This window comes from Pinus tabuliformis, chromosome 9, assembly GCF_031772625.1.
Source record: "Pinus tabuliformis cultivar Carrire ecotype Pingquan chromosome 9, CPIR1, whole genome shotgun sequence".
Taxonomy (NCBI): Eukaryota; Viridiplantae; Streptophyta; class Pinopsida; order Pinales; family Pinaceae; genus Pinus; species Pinus tabuliformis.
This window is the reverse complement of record NC_142307.1, coordinates 1,833,400,232-1,833,424,747: the sequence shown is the minus strand read 5'-3', so window position 1 is coordinate 1,833,424,747 and position 24,516 is coordinate 1,833,400,232.

Genomic DNA, 24,516 nt, shown 5'->3' with positions numbered 1-24,516 from the left:
TTTTGTGACAGTTTCATGTAATCTTGTTATTGTTTTGATAATGAAAATGAAATCCTTTTTGAGCTAGCACTAGGCTACCTCAGAGGGCTGAAGCTCTTGGGTTGGGGCCCAATCCAAGTAGCCAAGCTCCTCTTTACTTGTATTTGTATGTTTTATTTCAGTTTGTAGATCATGTTGCTCTTAGATGTATTTATTTTATGGTTAAGAATAGGTTGCTTTTGATGATTTAGTAGTTTTCCTCCATTTGTGCTTTCTCTAGCACGTTAAAAGGTAGTCAACAAATATTCAAAAGGCTAGCAACAATGCCTTGGCCTCTCTTTCTCCCTTTGGGACCATGATTTGAGGCAAAGACCCTCTTGCTGTCCAAAAAACACAGATTTTCCTCATTCATAGGATTTCTAGTGTTTGTAGATTTTGGTAGGATAATAGTTCAGTTCTGCTTTGTTTCAAAGATTCTTCATCATGATCACTTCTTAATTTTCAATAGTATTATTTCATGCTTTCCTTTCTTGCAGCAAATCTCATCATTTCCTTTCATAGATCATAGTTTAGACTAGTTTTATGCAATTTTTTTTTTTTCTAGATGCACTCCTATCATTGCTTGTTTGATCTTATTGGTTGACTGTCAGTTCCTTTGCATTAGATCTCCTCTAGTAGTAGGCCAACTTATCATCCATCACATCTTCCATATGATCCATGCCCTATAGGTCACCCAAGTCTCACCTCAATTCTGCCTTAGTTTCCTCCATTTTTCCTAGAACTTCTTCCTCTCTTCTTGAGCAGATCCAATCATCTTTCTCTCTCCTAGTGGTTGATGGTAGACCATAGGCACCCTAACACATCATTCCAACCTTCAGCCACCTTTTCCACCCACTCTCACACCCTCAAAATAGTGAAAAATTCTCTCGGCCTCCTCCTGTAGGCCTCGTGTAGATTCCTTGTTTTCCTCCTGTATATTTCATGTGTCCTCCTGTAGATTTTCCTGTAGGCTTTCTTTTCAAGGACGAGTGTGGGAAAAGAATCCAAAAGGCCACTTGAGACCTCCTAGGATCCATCCACACCATCCTACATCCTCTTAAGTCCCAAAACCACCTTTCAACGCCACCTATTCGCAGCCACACTCACACATAATAAATTACATGCATGTCAAATTCACATAAAAATCCAAAAATATGTTTTTTTCTTATTTACTTCTAGAAATATAATAGTTAGATGTTGTTTACTTCCTTGAGTAGGTAATGGCATACCTTTCATGGTTTTCATAGTGCTTCATGTAAAAGTAGAATTAGTTGGTTACTTAGGGCTTGCTAGGTTTTCTTTACATTTCAGTCTTCATAGTTTCTACAGTTAGAATAACATCTGTAGAGTAATATTTCTTTCCTTTCATCACATGTAGAGATTCTTATGTAATCCATAGAAGTTTCCTTCAACTCCTAGTGATCTTGTGTCAGCTGACCAAGTGACAACCTACAGTAAGAACTAGTACTTATGGATATAACACTGTCGCTTCCAAGTTTGTTACGAACTACTGGGTTGATAAGAGTAAAGTAGGAAGCCCAGGAGTTGTAGCATTATGGTTGCAATACTAGTGCTCACCACTTTTTGGGACCATTGTTGGGGAAGCATCAGAGTATTTTGTGATTACTACTTTCTTCTATTTTCTATTGCAACATTCTGCTAATAGTTTATTTCAGCAAAATTAGACTAGTCATTTCTCTTCTTTCAAGTTATGCATTTCATTGCTTTCCTCTTCAATTCTACAAATTTCATTTCAGAAAAAGTAGCCTAGTCATTCCTTTTCCTTCAGTTTTGCATTTCCTTACTTTCCTCTTCAATTCTACAAATTTCTATCCAGCAAGTTTGTTTCAGCTAGTTGCAATTTTTTTTGGTCAATCAATTTCAGTTTCTACAGGTACTATCAGTGTGGGGAAAAAGAAAAAAAACCAACCAAAAAAGATTTCCTTTCATGCCTTGTAAGAATAGGGATAACTCAGGAAAAAAAATTCCCAACACCCCCACTGCTTCACACATCCATCCTTCTCTCTTCTGGAGGCTATGATCAAGAAGAACCCTTAGGTGAACATCAAGACATATTTGAAGAACCTATAGGGGAAGAGAAAGAAAAAAAACACTCCTTTGGATGGCTGAAAACATAAATGCTAGGGGGAATGGAGAGAGAATAGAGGGTACCTTTCCCATTCGGGAGACCAATGGGGACACCAAAATGAAGAATATAAGCCCTTCTGCCCTACCTCATTTCCACGGTCTGACTACAGAAGATCCTGACACCTTTTTGTTTGAGTTTTTTGTCATCTATCGAACCTATGACTATACAGAAGATGAGTAGAAGTTGAAAATTTTCCCTTCTACTCTCAAGGATGCAGCACTACATTGGTTCATGGGATTACCTGGCAATAGCATCACAACTTTGGCTCAGATGCAACAACCATTTAACAACAATTATCGAGACTATTTTATTTCAAAAGATACTAAAGAAGAAACTTTTCAAATGACCATAGGAAGTGATGAGTCCCTGGAAGACTATGAAGAGAGGTTCTAGCTCAGCTACAAAAGGGCCAGGTGTACATTTGACCCTGAGTCTCTGAAGCTGATCCCGCTTAGGGGAATTTGGGAAGATGTTTTAGACACCCTCCATCTACTAGTCGGGGGAGACATCTACCAACTATCCTAGGAGGACATAAAGACTATTTTTAGAAACCCTTCTAGAGCAGCCAGAAAGAAAGGTAGGGGGAGTCAACCCATAGCCAGTACCTCTTCCTCTAACTCATCCATTAAAGGAGAAATTGGAAAGATGCTGGAAGATTTCAAGAGTGAGATGCTGCAGACTCTTGCCATGCAAATGGATACCTTACATATCAAAAGGAAACAAGAGGAATTAGAGAGGGTTTTGGCAATTTTTTGCCCTAGATGCACAAAGAGGGATCCTAGGAATGAATGCCAATTGAACTCTATAGAGGTTTGCTCAGTCTATGAAGAAAATAATTCTACAGATAAGTGACCTTCCTTACCCGGACTTAAAGCTGTATATCAAGGGGCTGAGGGAGTCACTGAACAACTCTATTACATAAACCAAAGGAGGTTGCATGGACCTAAACCATACCACCAGGGGATTGAAGGGACATCTCAAGCATACTACAACCCCAACCAAGTCACTTCCATACCTTCTTGGGGTCCTCCTACTCATCTTTCCTGGTCCACGCCTCCTCCTTGGTCCTTCACATCTCAATATCATTCCCAACCAGCCACCCATTCATTTCAATCCTATGCTCAACCACAACCTCAGTGGAATGCATCTCATCAGGGGTGGAGGCCCTAATATAACTCTCTTCCTACTCTTTTGCCTCCACCATCTACCCAACCACAACCGTTACCACCTGCTCCACCAAAGCAACCCTAAATGCCTGCCCAACCAAATTCGAACCCGAACAACAGACAGGCTCAGCAAATGTATAGTATGGAACCATCATGCCCAACATATGTTGTGGAGGTTTAGGAAATTAACTTGTGATCTGGGAATGTTCTCCAAGATAGCCAGCCTTCACCTAGGGAGGTTGAGGAAGATAAAGAGAAAAGTGAACCTGAAGCAATTCCACCCTTTCTTGAGAGACTATCCGTGACAATCCAGCCTACCCCAGAAGAAACTGAACTCCTAGGAGAATTGAAACATTTATGTGGGAAGATACCACTTCTCCAAGCCATAAAAGATGTGCCTATCTACAATAGGTTGATCAAAGATAAGTTCTTTAGGCATCCACGAAGGCGCAAGAGAGATGCCCCAACCATCAATGTCATAGGACAACCGTCTGACCTGATGTTAGCGTAGGTAATCTGTCCAAGATATATGGACCTTGGAAGCCTAGTAGTTGATGTCTACATCAATGGAACCATGATCCCACATACCTTTATTGATATGGGAGTTTCCATTAATGTGATGAAAAAGGACACAATGCTCAAACTTAACCTCCAGCGATCCTTGAGGAAGACCACAATCGTACTGCATCTGGTAGACCGCTCCACAGTGACCCATGAGGTGATTGTGGAGGATGCGATGGTCTCCATTGATTCTTGGGAGTACGCTACCAGTTTCTTAGTTCTCCAGCCATAGGCAAAGCTCACTGGGTATCCTCTCATTTTGGGAAGACCCTGGTTGGCTACCGTCAATTCCTACATCAGCTGTCCAGCTGGGAACATGACCAAAAAAATGGGCACATGTCCAAGCAGTTAATCTTATCTCCTCCTACCCAACCCTTACTAGAACATGATTTACCTCTTTGGTTGGACGAGGAAGACGAGGATGATATGATTGAAAATTTGATCCAGAATCCACCTCCTAGTGTATCACCACTAGAGGAAATAGTAAGAGAAACCCAAATCAACCCCTCAAATGATCTCTGTGTGGTCGAATCCACTTCTCTTCATATTTCTAATATAGAGTTTAGCCCAGAAAGAACCTTGAAAATCAATCCATCGCTATCCACTTCCCAAGAGAAGGAACTGTGCAGCCTACTGAGAAAACACCTAGATGCCTTCGCCTGGAGTTATAACGAGATGACAGGAGTGCACCACCCTTAAGTATGTACTCATCATATATACATGAAGGAGGATTGCAAGCCAGTCAGGAAACCTCAAAAGAGGATGAATCCAGCACTTAAAGATATTGTTAAGGAAGAAATACATAAATTTCTTGATGTAAGATTCATCTATCCCATCTCTGATAGTGAATGGGTCTCTCCTTTAGTGCTAGTGCCAAAGAAAAATGGTAAGTGGAGAATCTATGTCAACTATCACGAATTCAACAAAGCCACTAAAAATGACCATTTTCCTTTACCTTTCATAGATCAAGTGTTAGACGGTCTGGCAGGGAAAATGTTTTTCTCCTTCCTAGATGGGTTTAGTGGGTACAATCAGATTCAAATCGGCCTAGAAGACCAAGATAAGACCACTTTCACTTGTCCTTGGCATACTTTTTCATACCGGGTCCTTCCGTTTGGTTTTTGCAACACTCCAAACACTTTCCAAAGAGTGGTATTGAGTATATTTTTTGAATTATTTCATGATGCAGTAGATATATACATGGATGACTTTACTCCTTATGGTTCGAACTTTTAGGAAGCTCTATCTAACCTAGGAAATGTTCTAGATAAGTGTATTGAGATGAACCTATCCCTCAGTCCAGAAAAATGTGAATTTTTTATGACTGAAGGGACAGTGTTAGGTCATGCAATATCTCAGCAAGGACTGTAGGTGGACCCCAACAAAATTGCCATCATCCAAAGGGTCCCACCTCCTAAAAAGGTGAGAGATGTCAGAAGTTTCCTAGGCTTAGCCATATATTACAGAAGATTCATTAAAGACTTTAGCAAGATAGCCTCTCCTTTGTTTAGCCTCCTAGTTAAATATGTTGAGTTCATATGGTAGGAAAAATGTCAAGAAGCCCTACATACCTTGAAGAGCAAGCTTGTGACTACCCCAATTCTGAGAGGCCCGAACTGAGCCCTACCTTTACACATTCACACAGATGTGTTGAAAAAAGCAATAGGAGTAGACTTAGGGAAAATTGATGAAAAGTTACCTTATGCCATATACTGTATAAGCAAAAGCTTGTCAAAGGAAGAGTTAAATTATACAATGACTGAGAATGAACTCCTAGCTATCATGCATTCCTTAAACAAATTCAAACATTATATCATAGGCTATCAAATCTTTGTGCACACTGCTCATGTTACAATTAGATATTTAACAAACAAACCAGATGTAAATGCTCGCATTATTAGATGGTTTCTTTTACTGTAGCAGTTTGATTTGACCATTATTGATAAAGCTGGTAAAGAAAATGTTGTTGCTGACTTTTTGTCTAGAGTAAATTTTCCTGCAGATGAAGAAGGAATGGTGGACGACTAGATGCTAGATTAACATCTATTTTCCATCTCAGTACTCTCTCCATGGTTTTTTGCTATAGAAAACCACTTTTAGCACAGTTCCCACCACACCTGTCCTCAAAAGAGAAGAGCAAGATAGTAAGGAAAAGCACCCCTTTCATCTGGATTGGGGGCAATCTCTTCAAAATTGGCCTAGATCATATCTTGTCAGGGAGGAGGAAGTCTTTGACATCCTCCTGACCTATCATGATGGGCCTTGTGGAGTTCATTTCGCAGTAAAAAGAACCGCCTTCAAGATATTGCAAGCAGGCTACTATTGACCCACTCTTCATCAAGATGTGAGGAGATATACCAGCCAGTGTGATCGGTGTCAGAGTATGGGGAAACCTACTCCAAAGGAGGAGATGCCCATGCAACCTCAAGCAACCTTAGAGCCATTTAAGAAGTGGGGCATGGATTTTGTGGGTCCTATTAGTCCTCCTTCAAAGCAGGAACAATACATCATTGTGTCCAATGATTACCTGACAAAGTGGGCAGAGACAAAAGCAATCAAAGCAGTGACAGAGGAAAAAGTAGCTGAGTTTCTAAGAGAAAACATATTCTACAAGTTTGGGTATCCAAGAGAGTTGGTCATAGATCAAGGTAGTCAGTTCACTTCCAATTTGATTGAAGACCTAATCACACATCATAGGATCAAGCACATGACTTCCATGCTTTACCATCCACAAGCCAATATGCAGGTGGAGGTCACTAATAGAGCATTGGAAGGGATCTTGACCAAGGTAGTGAGCAAAAACAGAAAAGACTGGGTGGAAAGATTAGTTGAGGCCACTTGGGCCTACAACACAACATGGAAAACCACCACAGGGTTCACACCCTATGAACTGGTTTATGGGAAGAAGGCTTTGTTGTCAATAGAATTTGAATTCAATACCCTAAGGATGGTAGCTCAACTAGACCTAGACCTCAGCCATGCACAGAAGGAAATATTACTTCAGCTAAATGGATTGGATGAATACAAATTACAGGTCCTTCTCCATACAGAGGTAGTCAGCTTCATAGAAAGATATGGCATGACAAAAATATCAAGGAGAAGCAATTCCGAAAGGGAGATTGGGCACTACTCTATGATTCAAGATACAAAGATTTCAAAGGCAAGCTGAGGAAAAGATGGTTGGGACGCTATATTTTAGAGAAATGCAATGACAATGGTTCAATTATGATTAGAACCATTGATGATGAAGCCATCCCCATGCTTATCAATGGACATCGGTTGAAAGTCTTCAAGAAACCCCTCTCCAAGCAAGAGTTCGTTGAAGGTATGAATAAAATAGTGATGGTAGTGGAGCATGTATTAGATTCCACTTCACCCACTCATTGAAGGAAAGAAAAAAGAAAAAATAATAAGGACTCAACTGAAAACCTCCATGAGGCGCTTGAATCCCATCAGTGGGTTGAAAACCTCTTCTGAGGCAGCCCAGTGATGTCAAAGAAAGAAGAGGAAAAAATAATAAGATCCTTTGGTGAAAACCTCCCTTGGAGGTGCGCAGGGCAGGCAATTAGGGTGAAAACCCCCCTGAGGTGCCCTAGTTGTTTTCAAAAAAAAAGAAAGGGAAAATCGAAAAATGAAAAATGAATTTTCATTTGCATTGCAGGTTTGCAGGAGGACTAGAAGAAGTAGAAGAAGGTGCCAAAGGAACCCTGACATCCACACTAGCACCTATCCTACGTTCTTCATACCATCCTCTATCATTTTTGGCATTTATTTCACCACATTGTGCTCCTTTTTCAAAAACTGTGTTTTCTATAGGAGGCTCTGTGTTTTCTACAGGATGCTCCTGTAGGAATTACAGAGAGCCAGAAATGGATATAAAAGGTAGTTTCAATGATAGGGAAGCTTCATGAAGAACCTATAAGCTCTCCTATAATCTCCAAACCTCCTTGCCATCATTTCCAAGCATGCATCACACCCCAAGCATCATTTTTCTTCTTGTCCAAGAAAAACACAGAAAAAACAGTTTTTCAGGAAAAGAAAAAAAAACAAAAATAAGAGAGGAAGTAGCACCATCCACCTCACCTGAAGCCTACCTACTACCTCTCCATTGTCATATATACCTATGGCATCATCCTCAAGCTCCAAGAATAGGAAGAAGCTGAAGTTTCAAGGGGAGAAGCAGCTACAAGAGCTCCTGTAGGAATTCCTGTAGCAATTGATTCCATCAAAACCCAGCACCAGCAGCAGGAGAATGCACACATGAAGGTTGAGAAGGAACCTAAAGCTCAGAGCCAACCAGAGAAGAGCCTGCACAAGACACAACCACACATTAGCAAGTAGATAGCATGCATCAAAAGAAATAAAGGCATGCAGCAGAGAGATAGCCACAACACCTCACAATAAATACATTTAGATCACAGTTAAGTAACTAACTCGCTCCTCTCTTTGCATTTGTGTAGTTAGAAGTCATGCAAAAGCAACAAGATGGTTGAGGTTAAATGAGGGAAAGGTGGCCAGTTAACTTGGCCACCTTCATCTAGTTGACTCCACGCATTCGAGATGTCACCCACATCTGCGCACAGTCAACTTAAGAAAGATGTCAAGGATAGATAGTGGAGGAAGTGTGAACTCCGATGCAATAATGACGGATGATTATGAGGAGGGGCTGTGATGACATGGCAAGTGGGGACCAATGGTCCAAATATTGCCAACGTATACCTTGCCAACTCGCTCCCCATCACCGGAAATATCCATAAAGTGTAATAAGTACTCCTCCTCGAGCATTCTCACCGCATTTTCCTTCATTCTCTCATTGTAACTCAGCTACAACAGTCTCCGTGTGCCCCCACAGTGTTATAGACATTTTTGTGCCTTACAACATGAAGAATGAAATGTCAATAATCTAAGGGATCCAAAGTCCCTAAACATGTTGTTCCTACCCCTAGAGGAACAAGGTTAGCAAACCACAGCACTAAATATCAGTTCTCCACCTGAAAACACTCAAAAACAAGCTAATTCTGGATCATGTCAACTGCTCCACTGAGCATCTGCGCTGAATGTCAACTGCTCCACTGTGTACCTGCTCTGAATGTCAACTACAAAGAAGGCTACCTGCGCTGGGCAAGTTTGGCCAAGTGGCACAGTCATTCCTCAAGGTGTCAATGCCCAGGAAGCTTCCAAAATGACACTTGGATCAGAGAATTCGCTTAGTGATGAGTAAGAGGGTCTAGATCTCCAAGTGGAAGCAAGAACCTCCAAGTGGACTCAAGAACTGAAGAATAACTGAACTGGGAGAGGACACTAGTCAGCTCCATGCCAAGCTCAAGCTGACTCATCCTTTCTCCAAAACTCCTATATATAGAGCTCTCTCATGAGGTCTAGGGAGGCTGGAATCTTGTGAATGTAAGGAAGTGCTGTTGGTTTGAGTATAGAACTATTGGGTGATTTACTTGAAGGAGGTGAAGAGGAGATTTCTTTCTGCTGGGAGGTGATGCTGGATTGGGCTTTTTATGGTTGTATCACTTCCTGAACTTTACTTCTTCCATTAATAAATCATTTGAGGTTCTTCTATATGCATGTGTCTCAATGATGTATTGTTATATTTGTATATTTGATTTATTCTAATCCTTGAACCAATTATGAATGTATGCTTCTTGTAGTTTCCCTCTCTTGTAATTTTGTAGGATCTTGGTGTAGCTGGGCCAGTGAAAGAGCAAGGAGCTGGGAGCAAGCAGCAAAGAGAGAAGATTGGATCAATCATTAGCGGAAGACATCGGTTAGTGGATCTCTTCCTCCTCTCTCTTACATCTCATAAAGAAGTAATCTCAAATAGCTTTGCTTTGATTGTTGCTGAGGTACTATCACCCTTAGAATGGGATAGGGTCATTCCGTATTGGATACTTTTCCCAACAACAAATTGGCGACTCCGCTGGGGATCGTATCTTGTTGGTTTTTTGTGTTTTTGCTATTCATTTCATAAACAAAGGGAGTACCGAATCGAACTGCATTTGGAGCTTTCAAATGCAAAGTAGAGGGCAGCTACTCTAGCTCAGTTTCTGGGCATGTTTATGATTTGAAGAGTTGATTCACAAGGACTCTAAATAGCTCTTAGTGATAGATTTTCATCCTCCTTTTCATCCCTTAGTGTGTACTTGATTGATAGCTTCTGATTTGGCCAAAAACTGTGAATTTTTGAGCAATCTGTGACCCGGAAACTGAGAAAAACGAAAGTTTGAATCTTCAGTGCAGGCACTGTGAAGGCAGTCTGCATTTCAGCACAGTTCCTGAAGGGGCTACCTGCGCTAAAGGTCAAACTTCCAGTGTACTACCTGCGCTGAACCAGTTTTGCCTAGTGCTACTGGGGTTCCCTCCTGTTTATTGCCCTGTTTTCACCCTTGTTTTTGCAGCCTGTTATCAGTCAATGTACCTATCTGAAACCAACTTTCCTTGCCACTATTCCGCCTCGGTTGTATAAAGGAACTGTGTTTTTTCTTTGTGTATTTCTTGTATCATTTGCAGTTTCCCAATAACAAAAGTGAACTAGTCTCGCTGTGGCCTCTTAGATCTAGACCTGTGATTAAGTGTCGTTTTGATCTTAAGAGTTAGTTTGTTGGTTGTTCATAGCTGATTGAGCTTTTTCTTTCGTCATATGGTTTGAATTTATATATTTCTAGTGTCGAAACAAGTAAATCTTAAGGTGTCTTTTGATTTTGGACAAGCTTGTTTGCTTTCACTTGAAATTGAATTCAAAATTATACAACAGCTTTCTTTTTGTATTACATCAACATTAAGGAAGAGAAAAGAAATACTTGCATTGTGCATGTGCATTATGACAGTTTGCATGTTGATTTAGGAAAAAGTGCATTAGTGTGTGCTCTATGATCTGTGTGAAAAGATGATGTCTTTCTTTTCCCTCAGTAGTTAAGATTTTCAAAGTTGAAAGATTGAAAAGCTTGCTTATCATCTTAGACTGCATTTAGGAGTGTTACTATACATCTCGTAGTGATCCATAAAGGCAAACTGCTAAACAAGATCAACCTTAAAATAAATTGAATTTACATAACAACGCATTGAAACATAATGCAAACACATAGAGGTCTAAGCTAGAGACGTGTTCCGGCGTCGTTAAACGTGATATCTTAGTGTTGAGTGGTTGGGTGATTCCTCCACGGTGAAGCGATAAGTATCAATACGGACTTGTGCTCCCACGTACCGTCGCGTATATATTGGGAGACCCCTATAGGAAAAAAGCCTTTATCCATAGGAAACAGTGTCGGCCGCCCTACTGATCGCAATGCAGTGAACACAGCATTCACGAAGATCGACCACTCGTACCGTAAAACGTATTCTGTGGTTTTGCGAAAAGTTTGGCACACCCTCTGCCTAGAACTCCAGAGTAGTTTCTTTTGGCCTTTTTCAAACTCTATAACTGAAAAATTCCATCCGAGCATTTGTCACTTCGGGCTCGTTAAAACATCGAAGGAGACTAGAGTCATCTTTAGCTTTTTCTCGACTCTTAAAAAGTGAAAAAGCAAGTTGTGTCTAAAGCGTCGTTATAAAATTTATTTTAAACGGAACATAATCACCTCCTATTCCTGCGTTGATCTGTAGGTTGAGAACATGGAACGCCCCAACCAAGGAATTCCACATGATGGAAATCCTAGTCCTCTCTCCTCTTGGGGAGAAGTTGGTGTGCCCCAGATGGCCACATTGTCGCTTCCAGGGCTGACAATTGGCCTGCCTATTTGGCTATTCTCAACCAATGTAGTTCAGAACACCATGGTTCCTGAACAGTCGAGTCAACAGTTAGACCAGTCTAGAGCTGCCCACCAGCCTTCTACTTCCTATAACTCTTCCTCCGTTCCTTCATCTTCGCAAGGTAGAGCCAGTAAAATCCAAGCTCCCATGGAGAAGAAGGAGAAGAAGAAGAGAGAGAAGAAGAAGAAGGAGCCTAAGGCGGCTAGGGGCAAGCAAAATGCATGTAACAAAAATCTACACACAGCACAGACCAGGCCTAAATCACCATGTGTCATATGTAAAGGAGACCACTTCCATAGAGATTGTCCCTGTATTCCCCGGATACTAAGGGACTGGTCCCCTCGTTTGCACAATTCGGGAGCATCAACCTTTGATAGCCATGTTGAATGCTTACCGTCAACCAGCGAAAGTGAAGGTTCAAGACAAAGAGGGGGAGCAAGATCCCCCTGCAGACTGTGTGAAGGCGATCACACCATCCACCGTTGTCCCTTCTTAGACGAAGCGAAGAGAGTTTTGGAAGATCGCCCGGTTTCACCGTTGAGACTTCCTCCTGGATACAAAAAACTCGTGCCAAGTCCTTCGTTGGTTGAAAATACAGCTGGCCCGCTCAAGTGGTCAGCTGAAGCGTCAGTCATTGAAAATGAACCTACTGAATCCAGACCAGACGAAAGTCTAAAGGTCGAAACGGCAGTTGACCCGGTTCTGCCTTCAGAGGTTTCATCTTCAAATGACACTGTCAATGAAGATTAATCTTCAAATGACACCCTCACTGAAGAGAATAAGGATGACACCATCCAGATTCTTTTCATCAACACTGACTCTGATGAGCATCAGGGAAATGCGCCCATTCCTTTATCGCAGGAAGGAACATCGTCAGGGTCATATCCGGCCGTGTATTCGGTCCCACCACCAAGCAACCTGGTTGTGTCCTTTGATTGGAATCAACTAGGCAGACCCCGGTTGCCAGCCAGTATACCATTCAGAATCATAGTCCAAATTTATAGAATGGCAATGGCCGGCACTATCATTGATGAAGGGTCGTCTGTGAGTATCCTTTCCTCAATTGCTTGGAAAGCACTGGGTTCCCCGGCACTTTTGCCTGAGATAAGAAATCTCTCGGGTTTTGATAAAGGAACCAGTCGACCATTAGGAATCCTCCCCAATGTGCCTGTTACATTGAAAGGGAAGACCGTTCAAATGAACGTGATGGTCGTTCAAGGACCCTTGGATTATAACCTACTCCTCGGACGAGACTATATATATTGCATGGGAGCGATAGTCTCCTCACTCTTTAGAGTAATGTGTTTTCCACACGAAGGAAGGGTGGTCAAGCTTGTAGACCAACTTTCATTTCCGGGATCACGCATCGCAAATAGTCACATACCAACCCTAGATGGTCTATTCAATCAAGAAATGTCTCCACCCCTAGTCCTCCTTCCCGATGAGTGCGAGTGATTCGGAAAGATGGGACTGGAACCCAGGGGGCATGCATCCTGGTCTGCTTTGGGCGGAGAAAACCTTGGGTATAAGATAGAATTTCCGCGGGAGAATATGACTAGTCCGTACCCCGTCCGTGGTTGGAAGAGGGGTTGTTCTAGAATAGGATTCTTTTGTCAAAGTTACGTGTTTGACAACAGTCATTCACCCTTGTCTATTTCGGTAGACATTGCCGAGGAAGTGTTCAGTTTGAAAGATTAACAGAACAATCTTTGGGTAACCAGAAAGAGGCAAGCCTCCCTCAATAACACAAATGTTTTGTCTTTGAGTAGTGTTCTTCTCTTGTTGCAAGTAGCTGTGAACACCCAAAGAAAAGCAGAGGTAGGGGAGAGGAGGGGCAGCCTTGAAATTGTACCTTATACCTGGGGGCATGCAAACCTTTTGGAGTGCAAGCTAAGAGCGGTTATTTATCTGTTTTTGGGATTAGCCGTTTCCAAACTTGCATAAAGAAAGGATATGGAGTAAAGCTTAGTGAAGATGAAACTCCTTAAAAAATAGAGATCTCACAGGAGACATTTCTTATCTTATGACTGGTAAATCGAGCAGTTTTACCGCGGAATTTATGCTCGTTAAAAAATAGAAAAGCGAGATCCGAGCAGTTTTAGTACATAGTTCATGCTCGTTAAGAAATAAACATAAGGTTGAGCAGTGTTTTGGCACATTCAAGCTCGTTAAATAAAAAATGAACCTATTCCGGTAAATAACCATTGTGATCGTAAATTTATTAGCCATAAAAAGCCTTGGTCGTGTTTGCACCTGCCACCTCCATTCCATTTGGCCGATCGTTCACCTCCATATGATTTTTTACCCATTTTGAGAAACAGCTGCGAAGAGTGATTTCACCTAGCCATCCTTGTGACACTGCCGTGATTGGAAAATTCCAACCTGTACCTGGAATCTGCTACTATCCTTGTTTATCACTCGTTCCTCAAAAGACGAGTCTTCTTTGAGCTCTTTTCATCTGACTCGTAAAATATGAAAAGTTTGCCGAGTTTTGGCCTTCCAGCTCGGTAAAAGGACCGGAAGAGCTATCCCTCCTCTAGATTTTAATGTTTTTGGACCTGAGGGATTATTGCACAAAAAGGTCGAGCGCTTGTTTTATTCGGCTCGTTAAAGTTATCGAAAACTCATCCCTTCTGTATCGTTTTATACTTTTTCGGACTTAAGGGATTAGATGACGAAAAAGGAATTTTGGAGTTAACTTTCTGTACCTTTTCAGACTCTCTAAAAATGAAAAGGACCGAGTTTTCCTTGTCGTTAGACTTGTTAAAATGATTAAATAGCGACAAACTTGTCTTTAGACGAGAACGAGTTTCCCTATCGCTAGGCTCGTTAAAACATAGCGATGGGCTTGCCCGAAGGGCAGGTTATAGAACAAGCATATGTTATCCTCCTCAAGCTTGACAAAAATAAAGAGGTACTGGTCAGAAATGACTGGGGAAAAATTGGGAGAACCTCAAAGCTTTAATGGTAGCAAGTCGCTCTTGAACATGACACTTTTCCTCCGTATCACATCGGGTTGGGTTGTTTCATTCACCGGTCTCATCACCATGGTCCTCGCCAAACCATCCACATTTGGGGTAATGCTATCGATCCATCACATCAGTGTCGTTATATGTTCAAGAGATGTTGTTCAGAAAGAGTCAACCGTGTCCCATCCACTGCCATACATTATCCTTCATCCACCCATGATCGCCACCCTGAATAATATGTCACAGATTGTTTTCACCTCCACTAAAATCATTAGCTCCGTTCCGTGTCACTGATGTGGGATTCATTAAGGCCCTCCTTTGACGGATTGCTTCTTGTCGACTTCAGCTCATTATCCAAGAAGTTGATCTAGGAACACCCCCCCTCAGTACTTTGAAGCTATCATGCCTCAATGGCAAGTTTCTCACTTCCGGCGAAAGGTATACATCAATGACCTTCGACCAGAAGATTTTACGTGGTGTTCGACGCCAAGTCCTATATTCACACCACGTGAATTGTACTACAGTACCTTGAGGGTCATTATCATTATCGGTGATTCCTCTCGCGCTTGTTAACGGTTTACATCATTGACCGGTAATCAAGCGATGTCTTTCCATGTTCGACTTCAACGCAATTCTCACATGGATCGACTTGTACTTAGAGTGAAGATCGAACGAGTTTGAAGACCCCGGATCTAGTTTCATCCATCTGGGCTGCGATATATATTCAGGAAGCATAAAGACATTTGACATGTACATCATTGCAGCAGATGATCATCCTACTCAAAGGATGATAATTTCAGCAGAGAATTATCAGTCTACCATCAGATGATCGTCTGTTCTATGTACTAAAATGAATTTATAAAGTTGAGCATGGGAATGCTCACCTCAGCTAGATCGTGAAAGCAGAATGAAAAATAATGTATTGCATTGTATTTTATTACAGGTCACCTCTCAGCGATTGAATGAACTTCGGATCCTCCTGATAAAGCATTTCACCCGATAAACGACCTCATACTTTAGGGGGCAACTGTTATAGACATTTTTGTGCCTTACAGCATGAAGCATGAAATGTCAATAATCTAAGGGATCCAAAGTCCCTAAACATGTTGTTCCTACCCCTAGAGGAACAAGGTCAGCAAACTACAACACTAAATATCAGTTCTCCACCTGAAAACACTCAAAAACAAGCTAATTCTGGATCATGTCAACTGCTCCACTGAGCATCTGCGCTGAATGTCAACTGCTCCACTGTGTACCTACGCTGGGCGAGTTTGGCCAAGTGGCACAGTCATTCCTCAAGGTGTCAATGCCCAGGAAGCTTCCAAAATGACACTTGGATCAGAGAATTCGCGTAGTGATGAGTAAGAGGGTCTAGATCTCCAACTGGAAGCAAGAACCTCCAAGTGGACTCAAGAACTGAAGTGGGAGAGGACACTAGTCAGCTCCATGCCAAGCTCAAGCTGACTCATCCTTTCTCCCAAACTCCTATATATAGAGCTCTCTCATGAGGTCTAGGGAGGCTGGAATCTTGTGAATGTAAGGAAGTGTTGTTGGTTTGAGTATAGAACTATTGGGTGATTTTCTTGAAGGAGGTGAAGAGGAGATTTCTTTCTACTGGGAGGTGATGCTGGATTGGGCCTTTTATGGTTGTATCACTTCCTGAACTTTACGTCTTCCATTAATAAGGCATTTGAGGTTCTTCTATATCCATGTGTCTCAATGATGTATTGTTATATTTGTATATTTGATTTATTCTAATCCTTGAATCAATTATGAATGTATGCTTCTTGTAGTTTCCCTCTCTTGTGATTTTGCAGGATCTTAGTGTAGCTGGGCCAGTGAAAGAGATGGGAGCTGGGAGCAAGCAGCAAAGAGAGAAGATCGGATCAATCATTAGCGGAAGACATCGGTTAGTGGATCTCTTCCTCCTCTCTCTTACATCTCATAAAGAAGTAATCTCAAATAGCTTTGCTTTGATTGTTGCTGAGGTACTATCACCCTTAGAGTGGGATAGGGTCATTCCGTATTGGATACTTTTCCCAACAACACACAACCTTCTAACCATCATCCTCCATCAATCTCTCCCATATTCCTATTATCGGCGTTTTCTACAGGAGCACCTATAGGCTCTACAAGAGCACCTACAAGAATTCTATAGGAGGGACAACAGGCTTCTACAGGAGGGGCATTGAGTTGTTTTGAAGAGATAAAATATGAGTTCTAGCACGATTTTCGGTCTGAGGAGGTAGGTTCTAGTAGGTTCTATGCATGCCCCTATTGAATATCAATATATTCAAAAGTGGTTTCAATTTAAGGAGGTGTTGTGTTGTACAGCAACCCCCCGTTTCATAATTTTTTTCTTTAAAATCATAATTTGAAATGGGTCCCTTTTAAACATAGATGTGTGATTAAATTGGTATAAACTCATTACTAGAAAAACCATCTTCAAAAGGTCCAATGAAAATGATATATTCTAAAAATAAACCTTTATGAGAAACAATAAAAATAGGTCTTTTAAATAATCAAAGCTCCTTATTATTACGATAAAGCGATCACAAAATCGCATATCGCAATAATAAGAAAGACATATGTGGAAGACCCATTGAATCACTCTGATCTGAAAAGGAAAATCACTATCGGATATCGGGAAAAGGAAGAGCACATTGTGTAGGAAAAGCACCTCTCCCATTCCTCCAATGCGATAAAAGGTATCGCTATCGGCAATCGGCTGTAGCAAATAATTCACGAATTGTGACACCTTCAATTCTTCTAATGCGATAAGGTGTATTGCCATCGGCAAACGGCGATTTCACAATAGCATAAGCAATGTGATGCGAGCCCTTTCCCAATCGAAGCATATTAAAGATGGGCATCCAGTATACCACCTTTGGTGATTGAACGATATTTTGGACTCTTATTAAAACCTTCCCGCTCACATCACCAATCATCAAATGCGGTTATCCACCAAAAATCTAAGCCACGCTTGAATCGATCATTCACCATATAAACGTTATGACGAATATTTAAAATTGCCCTTACCATGATTGACAGGTGAAACAACCAATTAATGAAGTAGTTATGCCGAGATTTTCCACTTAAATTCTGTTTGCGGTAGTTTCATTACAATCTTTGATAGTTCGCTAATAGATATAACTCTTTCATATTGGCTCATGCTACCTATTTCCTTGTATCACGCTGGTTTTGTTTCTTGTGCCGAATTCCGTCGAAATAACAAGTTTTAAGAAAATGGGAAAGAAATCCAAGAGATCCGTAGCAGCAGTGGCCCCTACAGTAACAGTCCAGCCCACCAAGCTGGCAAAGCATCTATAATTTAATTGACGCAGAGGAACCTGAGGAAGTGTCATAATAAGCTACTGCCGACTCGACTAATAAATGAGAAGCCTCCCTGAAAGATTTACCCAACTCATTTTTGCACAGGATAGCAGCTCGGGAGAAAATTCTTCCATACACTGATGTAGTCAGATGGGTGTTGAACAAATTCCAGTTTCAAATAGAACATTATGCACAGTTGACGGAAGAATTTTCGGTTCATTTCAGTCTGATGACTTAAGGAAGACGTATCATTTGCCCAGACCTGAAAAGAAATGCAACAAATCCTTTCTGGAGAAATTCGTAGCAGAGAATGAGATGAAATCAGCACCGATTAGGCAATGGAGATAGAATCCCGCAAAGCACAAACATGAATCATCGTGTAAGCACTCAGTGGATTACTTGTCATCTCCTTACTATTACGCCGGGGAAAGGATGTGTAGGATATGGGGAATGCATGATTCAGGAAATTTTACTATAGAAATGGTTCCGTTAATGGAAGTGGCTGTTGCTAGCTATGTCATGGATTGTGCGAATATATTGTCCGATAAATTATCCTCTGCAATTCTTGATTTTAGATTCAATTCACGCAAAACCACCAGGACCATTCCCCCTTTCTATTACAGTGCTTATATTATGGATATGCTTTGCTTTAATTCCGAATACCCGGTACTTGGGTGGAGATGGATGCCATAGGACCCTAAGCCAATCCACATTTATCATCAAATGTTATGGAAGGCACATTATAAAGACCACTTGTATCAGATCTGTAATGGTTTCATGTTACCCATCTATTACGCGATTTTGATAAGCCTGCCCCAAGGATTTCCGAGGAGGCAGAAATTGACTTGACCTTTGTGGGGAATTGGTTCAAGGAAGACAAGTTCACATATATAAGGGTGTATGGTAGCCTCACTAGACCCCATGTCCTTCCATTGTATGTACCTAATAAGCTGTTGGCGCGAGAGTTAGCTTATCAAATAACAACAGCAGGAACATCCAAAACTCTTAGGACTTCTTAAAAGCAGTCATGGCCTATGTTTCCTTTCAGATGTGGTGTTTATACCCTACATGATTACAAACATTCGGAGAAGGAGAGAAAAGAAATAAATATGCTCAATCTTGCAACCATCCCTAACAGGCAATTCAATCCATGGAAGGTTGCCTATAATGTGCTTGAACAAGCCAAACTTACAAAGTTCGATCATGAAAACAATGAATTTGACGACCTGTTTTCTTCAGCAGAATCATTCTCTCAGGTGAAAACATTGGCCAAGATGAAATATAATGATGAAGGATTAGTAGAATTCAATAGGCTCAGAGAATAGAGGTTGTAAACTCTGCCTCTGGACTTATTGGCTACTACACCAACAACTAAGTCAAGCGAGTGTGAACAAAATATTATTGACAAACCTCCTGCTATAGAGAAGATTCCCGAAAAGGGAAAAGAGCCAGAACAAGAAACAGAGCAGGAGAAAAAAGAAGAAACAGGACTATGAAATTATTGATCTAGAGACTCAAATTGATCCTAAACTCCTCAAAGAGTGGCAACAATTTGACTCTATTGTAAGAAATCCCGAGACTTCACAAGGATTCGGCACCCCTCCAGTAACAGTCGGTCAACAAGCAACAACAACCACGGTTCCAATTGAAGGGACCAGTGGCCTATCGATCAACAAAGATGCAAAAATAATTCCTAAAGATCCATCCGATCATATTGTTTTGCAGATAGAAGACATACCACCATTAGATGTCTTTTACAGTCCCAAACACAGGGTTGTGGTAAAAAGACAGAGGAAAAGGAGGAGACTTGATCAATCTTCTCTTTTACCAAATCAAACAGAGATGGCTAACATGGTGTGGAAGGAGGACTTTAACCGTTTCGGTGACCTTACAAAACTTTCTCAGTATGACGGAGCTTATTCGCCAGCCACCATGGATAAGGCCTCGGAAGTAAGCAATCTACTTAAGGAAAAAGATCAAACAATTGTTTCATTCCAGTCACGGGTGTCCAAAGCACAATGAAAAATAGAACAGTTCGAACAGCAACTATTAGTACAGCGGCAGACAAACAATCAATTAAATGAGCAATTTCTCAAAGAGAAGTAGAGAATAGACTTGAGCGCACTACAAAAACAAAAGGAATTGTCGGAAGCATTGTCCAGATTGAAGGCGATGAATGAAAAAATGAGCAAGGCTAAGGATGAGAAAATCGCTCAATTGTCACAAGAAGTAGAAAATTTCAAGAGTCTTCCTCAATTAGCAGAGTTCAAAACCGAAGCTCTACAAATCAATAAGGTGTTGATCACACAGCTAAAACTGCTATGTGATAACATTTCTCTAGTTGAGCCTCTTTGTGAGATTACTACGTCAATAGTTGATAAATCAGGCGATGCCAGATAGGATTTAGAATAGGTCGACGAGACCTTAACCAGCTTTCTTGCTTGGCAGGACACCAGTGAAGGAAAAGCCGCAAATCTTCCCAAAATTCTAGAGTCACACAAAGACATCCTTTTCCTAGAATGGCAATCACAACTGATGAAGGCAGAGAGAGAAACCTCAAGATGTCGATTATCTACTAGTACTTTAATTGAATTGGTCAATAGAACTCTTTATCTGTCTAACATGATTTCACAGTGCAATCCAAGTAATTTGACATTGGCCAAAGCCTTGGAACAAACATGCAATCAGGAATTGGAAAAGAATCGAAGAATTTTGGTTTTTCTTAATTAAGCCATACAGTCAGAGGTCTGCACTGAAATGTTTAATTGATGCCATCAGTTGCATGATTCCCGAGATCCATGATGCCACATATTCAGCCCAACTGCATTCTCGTCTAGGTCACCCTCCAGAATTGCAACCGATTCTTGCTATCTGCCAGCTCAAGCCGAAGGGAGATCATCCAAAACAATGAATCATGCTGCCGACTGAGAAGAAGCTAATTTTGAAGAGACCTTCATAATTTAGCTGTACCAATTAATACCATTTTTATTTTGTAATTAGTTAGCTTAATTAGTATTTATAGGCCCTTTCATGCATTTAGAAACGGTCCTCAGTTTTTGTATGAACACAAATCAGTAAGTCACACTATTGTGCTTCTAATCTATATTTTTTTATAAAGACTGGGCCAACATTCTGAATTTTATCGAAGAAAGCTTTGATGACATGTGCACTATTGCCTTTTGTGGAAGTGTTTCTAAGTTAGAAGAAGGAATTTGAATGCGATTGATATTGAGAGTGACCCAAATAACATATGGTACTATTATCTATGCTCTTATGTCATTCTTTTATGTGAATCAGCATTTGTTTAATCTTTCTATCCTTGGATATATGTATGTGTTTTAACCGCATTCCTTGTACTTTTCACTATTGAATGTCTAAGGACAGATATTCTTTCAATCATATTTATGTCTATGATATATATGAAGGATAGTGTAATAATGCTTGCTTTATTGCTTTGTTCAACTATTTGAATTTAGTAATTATCATATGAATAGATATCTTTGTTTACCAATAGAGTCATCTATATGCCTGTTTGTGAATGAAGGCCGTCAAAAGTTACACTTAAAGCAGAAATTTCCCGGGATAGGATAGTTATTTATAATTTTAATTTTAGATTAAATCATTCATCCATTATCATTAGATATCAGAGCATCAACCACTTATCCATCTTATTTACAAATCATTTGGAAAATAGTCCCATTATTTCAAGTTGGAGCCACCACACCAAACGGAAAAGGAGCTGCCTTTAAGATCCAGATTAGGTGGTTATCCCTGATGTTGTTGTAGCGATTTTTGAGGCATCAACATTTTTGGCGCTAGAAGGAGGGCATGAACTGTGAATGGTGAGCAAATCCAAACCTATAACCCATTCTGAGAGTAAATCTCCCTCCACCTCACCTCGGACCTCTCGTTTGCCTACTGGAACCCTAGTGTTCAAATGAGAAGAAGAGGAATCAACTACCACTGCTCAAACCCACCATACTTCGGAACAATTATATCCTGAGTCTCCTAAATTTTAGTGTCTAATCCATAAACTTCAAGGCTTTTCAATATCACCACAGAAATCTGAGGTATCTCAAGGCAGTGAGACTTCGCAATTCAATTTACCTCACCCTCTCACCAGACATCAGAGCGGAAAGCTCGGTATTGAACCTACTGAGTTGTCCTTACCTAAAAGGAAAAGGGGAAAAAATAATACTGAAGAATCTGAAAGTGAAACTTTCTCATCATCATCCTCCATCTCATCTTCTCCAGTGCGAAGTCATCCATCCACTCCTCCATTACATATTGTCGTTCAACACGGATCAACAACTTTAACATCCCAACCTAGTCAATCCTCAATATCAACTCCTTCCCAAACATTTGGAATTTCATCAGCAATATCATCTGCTATTAGTTTTTCAGTGGCTTAGAATCCATGGAATAGTCCTGGTGTAGTCACCATGCCTGCACCATTACACCCATTGCCCGATTCTCCTAAAAAATGGTTACCAAAATTTTATCCAGATGTTGGAACACAAGCCGAAGAACATATTAAAAATTTCATGTTATCAGTTAATTTAAAAGGAGTGACAGAGGAAGATGTTGTCATTAGCCTTTTCCCTTATAGCTTACAAGGATCAGCAGGATCTTGGTATTTTTCCCTGCCCTCTGGATCCATCACTAGTTGGAATATTTTCCAAGAATAGTTTCTTACTAAGTATGGCGATGATAGATCTTTAGAAACATTAATTAATGATCTCTCAAATCTTAGGATAGAATCTAAAGAACCTATCAAGGAATTCAACTCACGATTTAATAAACTCTTGAATAAGATTCCAACCGCCTCTAAACCAAGTGAGCAAATCAAAAGCGAGTGCTATATAACAACCTTAACTTCAAATAGCTATTTTCATAGACAGGGCTGTAAAACCAACTTTAGCTGAAAGCATGAAAGAGGCGCTTGTTGTAGAGAAACGCATTATTGCTTTAGAAAAGAAGGCTGCTCTTGAAGATATAAAATCCAAAAAAAATTCTTTCAAGGATGATTCTAAGAAGAAAACCCCTAAAGATCCATATGATATGGAAGGTTTACAAAAATTCCTCAAGACTATGTCAAACAAAATGGTCGAAATCAAGAAGCAAGTAGCTGAAACTTCAACAAAAAGGCCATTTAGAAATTTTAAGAAACCTGAATCAAAACCACCAAATACTATATATAACACAGACTGAGATCCTGAAGAGGAAGAAGAAGATGAAGCAGTCTGGTCATCCATGGAACTTGAAGAAGAAGAGACTGTTGAATGGCATGGGATGTGGGATTTTAGTTTACCCAACTCCGATACAGAAAGTGAACAACAAGCTTTTCTTCTGACTACTAGAAGTAAAGGTACTCTTGAACCTCTTCAGGAAACTTTGAAGAAAAGGAATGCAGGTACCACTACTACCAAAGAAAAGGTTCCCACAAAGAAAGTTGCACCAATACCATCCCAAAATCAGCCATCATCTTCAAATCTACCTTCAACATCTAAGACATTGGTAGATACAGATTCTACGGGCTACAATATTATTGGAGATATGAAGAAAACTAAGGCAAATATTATCATGTTTGAACTTAGCAAACTCAAGCATCAATAGAAATTACTTCTCAAAGAGCTAAATGCCATGCCTCCTTCACCTCTTCCTAATGTTGTGTTGTCCAACGCTGCTAATGATTCAAGCCAAGAACCTTCTGGTAGAGTGGAAGCTACTGATGCGGTCTTAATTGGGGACAGATCAAATTCTCATACTCCTCCTTTCCTCTTAACCTATGAGATCTATAATAGAAATCTACACAATTGTTTGATCGACTTAGGGGCTTCCTCTAATATAATGCCAGCTTCAGTTTGATCAAAACTGAACATTGAACCCCAAAAGTCTGCAATTCATATTGTACAGTTGGATAAAACTAAGGTCCAGGTTTTAGGGGAAATCAACTTAGTGACTATCAAGTTATCAGTTGATCCTAGAGTGGTTCAAAGAATTGATATTTTAATCGCTGATATACCTGAATTCTATGGGTTGATTTTAAGTAGAGATTGGTCTGAAAAACTCCATGGTTATATTTCCACCAATTGGTCCCATATGTGGTTACCTTATAAAGGAAATCCAAATAATATCAAGATCGATCGAGAGAAACACATGACCCATACTGTTACTGAGTTTGAACAAGAAAATCAACCAATATCATTCAATAACAATATTTTGGGAAACTATCCATTTGAATCATTCTTCGGCAATTTCAGTACCCAACCATCTCCTTTCCCAGTTAGTAATTTCACATCTCATATCGAGAACTTCTCACAAAAACAGATAGGTCAAGATGTGTTAATATTGCTGGGGAAACTATAAATAAAATTTTTGATAATTCAATATTTTGGTCACTATATTTTGACGCGTCTAAATCTAGTGAAGGTGTAGGAGCAAGATGTATTTTAGTTAGTCCTAAGGGAGAGAAAACTATGTTATCATGAATATTGGAATTTGAATGCACAAATAACACAACTGAGTATCAGGCCTTAGTTCAAGGACTCTAGAAAGCAAT